This window comes from Gossypium hirsutum, chromosome A02 (genome assembly GCF_007990345.1).
Source record: "Gossypium hirsutum isolate 1008001.06 chromosome A02, Gossypium_hirsutum_v2.1, whole genome shotgun sequence".
Classification (NCBI taxonomy): Eukaryota; Viridiplantae; Streptophyta; class Magnoliopsida; order Malvales; family Malvaceae; genus Gossypium; species Gossypium hirsutum.
This window is the reverse complement of record NC_053425.1, coordinates 86437812-86445318: the sequence shown is the minus strand read 5'-3', so window position 1 is coordinate 86445318 and position 7507 is coordinate 86437812. Positions and strand designations below refer to the sequence as shown.

The 7507-nt window shown below is 39.5% G+C and overlaps 1 non-coding gene across 1 annotated transcript; it reads left to right on the top strand.

The window, feature by feature from the left end:
- Window positions 1–5171: 5171 nt before the first annotated feature.
- Window positions 5172–5277, top strand: LOC121217326 (small nucleolar RNA R71). The gene has a single exon (XR_005913396.1). It is a non-coding gene; the product is annotated as a small nucleolar RNA R71 (small nucleolar RNA).
- The last annotated feature ends 2230 nt before the right edge of the window (window positions 5278–7507 follow it).

Genomic DNA, 7507 nt, shown 5'->3' with positions numbered 1-7507 from the left:
ATGCATAAATGCCTATGTTTTAATTCAAGACATATCAATAAAAATCATAAATTAATCAAAATTCATTCTAATAGTGATATGAGTGAGTCACGTGAGAATAAGACAAAATTCAGGGATTTTTCTTGTAATGATATAAATAACCCCCCCATACTTAAGATGTACATTGTCCTCAATGTACAAAGATAGACTTACTGAAAAATATAGATATAAGATCATAAGATAGGGAAAGAACTGAAACTTCCTAAATGTTAGATGGAATCCTTGAATTGGAGTTATGGAAAGTAATCAGCTAAGGCAAAGGTGAGATTGGAGGAGGATACTCCAGTGGTGGTAGAGGTTGGGTCTCACAACCACAGTGTCTAGCGAAGAGGTTATCGTGGTGGTCGAGCAAGACATGGCAGTCGTGGAGGACCTTTTCCCGTGGAGTTGTAAATTCCTAAGTAATAGTGAGCTTTGGAGCTCTTTATAACTGTGATAGAATCAATAACTCTTTAGGAAATATAAAATAGCATGATTACTCGTAAAGAAATGGCCGAAACATAAATTGCTTAATATAAATTTTAAAACCTAAGGATGAAGTAAAAAATAAAATTAAAGAGAAATAAAATAAAAAGTAGTTTTAAAAATATAAAAGTAAAAACATAAATATAATAAATAAAAATCTTCAAAAATCTTCATCGCCAGATGGATCGCGAGGTGGGGGTGGCGATGAGATGTGAAGGTGCTGACAAATCTGATGTAAGGTTGCATCAATGTGATAAAAGCACTGAAAACATTGCTGCTCGAATCGAATGAGACGCTCAGAGATGTCAGAGAGTGAAGCAGCCGCATAAACTGGGCAATGAATAGGTGGTGACAGAGAGGGTGGATCCTCGTGAGGTGGTGGGACATCATCAGTAATGTCCTCTAGGTCCTCCTGCTCAGCTAATTGGATGAGGTGGTACTGGGGAGGTTTAAATCCACGTCGTCGCTCGATCATCCTTATATGAGCATACTCGAGATGCCTTGTGGGGACATCTGACTGATGAGGGTAAGGGAGGATGCTTGCATCACCATGTTGAGGAGACCAAAGTACCACACCAGGCGAGTCACATAAGGGTCGATGGAAATAACTCCCTTCTTATGCTACTATGTCTGATGTTGAATGGCGAGGGCGATGAAATAAGCAAGGTCGAATACGTACCCATGTGCCATGCTCCATAAAAAATAGGCGTCATTAGTGTTGACGATGTCGGTGCTCTCTTGCTGTCTTGTCAGGGTGTGGGTTAGGATGGCGTGTAGGTATCTCAAGGATGGGGCAAGAGCTGATGCCTTGGAACAGCTAGGGTCATAAGTGGTCGAAACAGGGACTAGGGCCTTCCAGCAATTTGAAGGTGAATAGTGGATGTGGCGATGGAGGCTGTCGAATTCGTCGTCGTCCATGAACTCCTCCGTGTATAGTCCTAAGGTGACACTGAACTCAGGCATGCTCAACTGGTGAATTAAACCGCCAAGAGGAACTAGACCCTTCTGGGATCATCGAACTTTGTCATAATAACTTGAAGGTGGAAGGTCGAACAAAGTTTGAGTGTGAGCTCAAGATACGCCGGCTCGATGATCTCGAAGAAGAGCCCCTTTGGGTCAGTAGTCAGGAGAGCTCAGACTGCGTCAGTGAATTGGATCTACTCTAGGGTGGTCCAATGAATACACAGGCCCACACCTAGGTGTCGGGCCCGTAGTATTTGAAATAGTTCCTCCTGTGGTCCCTATGGAAATTGGAGGAATGGGTGTCAGATCTCGGTGGTAGGACCTGAGGAGGATGCTGCTCCTTTTCGGTTCTTCGAGGCGGGGACAGTAGTTTTCTTACCACGTGGATTTGACATGGTATTCCTGGAAGAAGAAAAGATTAGGTCAACAATAATTCCTACAATAATGACTTGCTAGTAAAATAATATAGGTACACAGTCAAGCCTGCCAAAAATGTGGTGATATCAATGGGCTAAATATAAGATGGACAGAGTGTTAAGGCTAAACCAAGAGAATGCTAAAAGATCAATGAAGTTATAGTAGCTAATACTAGAAATAGCTATTACTAAAAAGATTTTAAGTACTGTCCTAAACCGATAATAAGCAATAATAGTATTATAAGGATGAACAACTAAATAAGCAGAGACTAATACGCCACTAAAATTGGGAACCTAATGACTAAGTAAATCTTCATCATCAGTAAAATTGGGAATAACGAAAGAATTATTAAGCATCCAAATTACTAAGGATAAAACAAGTATAAGTCAAGAATTAGAAAGAAGTAAAATATAATCAGGTAAAAGGAAAACAAACGACTAATAAATGATGGTGGTGCTTAACGGATGAGGAGTGCGGCGAAGATGTGCGACAGAAGGCAGTGGTGCTGGTGCTGGTGCGACGGCCACGGGCGTGGGTAGTGAGGCCGTGTGATTCGCAGTGAGGGTGCACAAGGGTGAGAAGAAGGGAAAGAGAGAGACAAGAGAGGGGAGAAAATGGAAGAAGAAAGGAGAGTTAGGGGTGGCCGGTCGGTGGGGGGAAAGATTGCGGCAGCTAAGGTTAGGGTTTTTTGGGGACGGGATGATGAATAGTAGGGCTTTATATAGATTTTGGGGCACACAGCCATGGGGCATGCCCGTGTTCCCTTATTTCAGCCCGTGTGTTTCGTGATTTTCAAATTTAGGCACATTTGTAATTCGGCCCACGCCCGTATTCCCTGGGCGTGTTGGTGCACACGGTCATGTTGCACGGTCGTGTCCTGCTTCATTCGCTTCTCCCACGCTCGTGTATATGTGCGCATGCCCATGTTAATTTGACAGTTTCTACCACGGCTTATAGATATGGGCGTGTCGCACGCCCGTGTTGATTTGGCAAGATTACCCACATCCATGTCGCATGGTCGTGGTAACGTATCGAATCTCGTGTTGGGGAAAAATTTTACTCTGTTTTCACACGATCGTATTGCACGACCGTGTCACTTCCCGTGGTATGAGCACGGCCTAAGGCACGCCCGTGTGCCTGGCCGTGTGGTTTGGAAAACCTGTGTTCAAGGACTCAGTTAGTAATTTAGATGTTAAAAACTAAAATTTAAAGAAATCGACACCGTTAGTGCTCGGGTTGCCTCCCGAGAAGCGCTTATTTATAGTCTAAGCTAGACTTACCTCTCTGTTTGTGTGATTACAGTGGATTGAGGAGTTGAAACTCCTCACCTCTACTATCAATTTTATCAAAATAAGGTCTGAGTCGAGTATTATTTACCTTAAAAGTTTCGAATACAGTATGTGTTACCTCGACTGTACCATGTGGGAAGATGTTCATTACCGTGAAGGGAGTACTCTGTCCGTATTTTGCTCTAAAGTAGTAATTCAGGGGTCATTTTCATCTAACAATACTTTGTCCCTAACTTTAATTTGCTTTGTTTCATCACTATGCTCATCGTGGTGTCGCTTCGATTGTTTGTGTGCTTTTGGTTTCTCCTTGATAGGTGTTTGCCTTTCATCTAATTCATCGATCTGAAGTCTTCGTTCTTCGTGAGTTGGCCTATTTTCGTGGCATGGGTTAGGCTCCATCATGTTCTTCCTAAGGATCTCCTGCAATGAAGTTTGAGTTGTAATGTTATTTAAATTTACCGAACTTAAAGAATCATCTCGATTGCTAGATATTTTAGCAGAATCACAAGCTTGGAGAGTGATCGTGTCATCGCCTACACGAAGTGTCAATTCACCTGTGCCACCGTCAATAATAGTTCTAGCAGTTGCTAAAAAGGTTTGTCCCAAAATCAAAGGTATGTTACTATCCTCTTTCATATCTAGAACAACAAAGTCTACTAAGTATATAAATTTATCGATTTTAACAAGAACATCTTCAATGATACCCCTAGAAAATCTAATGGTTTTATCAGTCAATTGAATGCTCATCCTAGTTTGTTTGGGTTTCCCAAGACCTAGCTGTTTAAATATTTTATAAGGCATAACATTAATGCTCGCCCCTAAATCAGCCAATGCATTATTCACATCTAAGCTACCAATTAAATAAGGAATCATAAAACTCTCTAGACCTTTCAACTTGTTTTGTAGCTTATTCTGTAGATTGGCTGAGCAAACTGCATTCAACTCTACATGTGGTGCCTCATCCAACTTCCACTTATTTTCTAGAAGCTCCTTTAAAAATTTAACTTCATTCGGCATCTGTGAAAGAGATTTAATAAATGGTAAGTTAATATGTAATTTCTTTAATAATTTAAGGAATTTACCAAATTGTTCATCCGTGTGGTCTTTTCTTGTCGCACTGGGGTATGGCACACGAGGTTTGTACTCTCTACTTACCGGTTTTTGCTCATTGTGGTCCACCTCACCTTTACCTTTACTTACCACAATTCCTTGCCTTAGTTCTAGTTCAGGTTCAACTAACCCTTCCTTACCTTAAACGGTAATCGCATTAAGTTGTTCCCTTGGGTTCGATTCAGTATTACTCAGCAAGCTACCTTGTGGTTGTTCAGAAATCAATTTGGTGAGTTGGCCTATCTACACTTCGAGCCCTTGAATCGACGCTTGTTGATTCTTAAATGCTGTCTCGGTATTCTAAAAATGAGTTTCTGACACCGAGATAAATTTCGTTAGCATCTCCTCAAGGTTCGGTTTCTTTTCCTGCAGGTAAGGTGGTTGTTGAAAGCCTGGGGGATGTTATGGCCTTTGATTTCCTTGGCCATCCCACGAGAAGTTGGGATGGTTCCTCCAACCTGCATTATAAGGTTACTGTATGGGTTATTTTGAGGTCTAGAATTATTATTACCCATATATTGAACTTGTTCCTCTTCGGTGCTAGGGTTGAAAGATTGATATTCTGTGTGCACTCCTCCTCTATTTGCATCGCACCTTATCACTATATGTACCTGAGTAGAACCATATAAACCGTCAATCTTTTTATTTAAATGTTTTACCTGGTTAGATAGCATAGTGACCGCGTCGAGGTTAAAAACACCGGCTACTTTTGTTGGCTTTGTTCTCATGACTTACCACTAATAGTTATTTAGTGACATCTCTTCAATAAATTCGTAAGCCTCTTCAGGTGTTTTGTTGTTTAAAGTACCACCAGCTGCTGCGTCGATAAGTTGCCTTGTTGAGGGGTTCACACCATTGTAAAAATTCTGAACCTACAACCATAGAGGTAACCCATGGTGAGGGCACCTTCTTAATAGATCTTGTATCTCTCCCATGCATCGTAGAGTGTTTCTTAATCCATCTACACAAAAGAAGAGATATCATTCCTCAACTTAGCCATTTTAGCTGGCGGAAAATATTTAAGTAAGAATTTTTCGGTCATTTGTTCCCAAGTAGTGATTGACCCCCGTGGTAACGAGTTCAACCACTGTTTAGTTTTTTTTCAATGAAAAGGGAAACAACTGAAGGCGAATGGCATCGTCAGAAACGCCATTGATCTCAAAAGTGTAGCAAAACTCTAGAAAATTTGCCAAATGAGTGTTTGGATCCTCGTTCTGCAAACCATCAAAGTGAACAAACTATTGTATCATTTGAATTGTGTTAGGTTTCAGTTCAAAATTATTTGCAGCAATAGCAGGTCTAACTATACTCGATTCGGCTCTTGTTAAAGTAGGTTTAGCATAATCATACATAGTACGAGGAGCAAGATTCTGATTTATTGGGTCTGCAGCAACCACGGGAGGAAGCTGATTATTCTGATTTTCAGCCATCTCCTCGGTTGTATTATGGATATCTTCCTCTTATCCTTCCTCTATGTTTCTTAGGTTTCACCTTATTTCTCTTCGGTTTCTACAAGCTGTGCTTTCAATCTCACTGTCAAAAAGTAATGGTCTTGACGGGTTTCTTCTAGTCATAAACTATAAAAAACCTGTCAGAAGAAAACAAAAGAAAATTTAGTAAAATTAACAAACTAAGATAAAATTTAAATTGCAAATAAATGGCTAAAGTAATAAAAATTAAGCGTTCCTAATATTTTAGTTCCCCAGAAACGGCGGCAAAAACTAAATGGAATGTCTCGTGATAAGTTTTATATTTATGATCCATCATACTTGAAAACTAACTATTATCACGATAAAGGCAAGCGCACCTATCGAATAGTAGTATAGCTTATAGCAAGACTGGAATGTCGAACCTATAGGAACTAAAAGTACTAGTATTAACTTGCTTTTTATTATCTAACCTAAAAATAAAGAGGTTTGTTTTATCCAAACTAATTAACTGAACTAAGAATGCACAGGAAGTAAATTTGGGAAATACTTTTGGGAAAACTGATTAACTTAGACAATGCCCAAGGAAATCCCTAATTTATATTATTATCTCTCTTAAGACTAACAACGTCTAACCCTAGGTTGATTAATTAAAACCCCTAGTATTGCATTAACTCGATCTATGGATTCCCTTATTAGGTTTGACCCTAATCCGGCAGATTTATGTCGCCCTATGTCTAGGGGTGCAATCAACTTCACTTAATTATGCTAGATCTACTCTTAGACAGAGACTTTTGCTCCTCTAAATAAGCACATCAATACTTGAATCAATATCCTGGAATATTAAAGCAAGAATTAAGAACAAATAATTAAGAATAAATCAAGTGTTTATCATATAATTCAGAAAATAATAACAAGATCCATCATAGGTTTCATTCCCTTTAGGTATTTAGGGGATTTATTTTATATGTGTAAAAGAAAACATCTCAGAAGAATAATGATAACAAAACATAAAGAAACCCAAAAAATCCCGAAGGAAATTGAAGGGAGATCGTCAATATTGAAGGAGAATCCAACTTCTGAGATGGATCAATTGGCTTTCTTCGAGTAATTCCCTGCCTCCTACTCCAAGTGTCTTCTCTAGGTACCTCCTGGGGTGTTTATATAGGCTTTAGAATCCTTCAAAACCCTCAAGAGTGGCCTTTTCTGAATAGGACTAGACTTTGGCTCGACAGGGACACGACCGTGTGACACGCCCGTGTGAGGTGGCTAAGGCCTTGTTTAGAGTCTGCTAAATAGACACAGCTGTGTGGTGTGGCTTAGGCTGTGTTGCAATTTGTTAAATTGACACAGGCGTGTGAACTACCCGTGTGAGGAAGTCCAGGTCGTGTTCATTTCCTACATTGACCCATTTTCTTTGTTTTATGGCCCGTTTCTCGCTTTTTTTACTCTCCTATGCTCACCTAAGTATAAAACATGAAATTAAAGGATTAGGAGAATCGAATTCCAAAAATCTGATGATAATTCATCCAAAAATATGCTAAGCATGGGATAAAAATATGAATAAATTACGGCATATCACTTGGCCGGCCATGAGATGAATTTTAAACAAATAGTCAAAGTTTAGGTAAGTAATGTCATAATTGATAAAATAATGCCTAAGGCCTATCTAGCATTTTTCTTCTTCTCCATCTGTTCTCTCCACTGAACATATAAGAAAATATGGAGGTTTGAAAACTGAAAATTTGCAACAACTTATTCCTCTCATAATGTAAGTGATCTTGATGATTTTCTTAA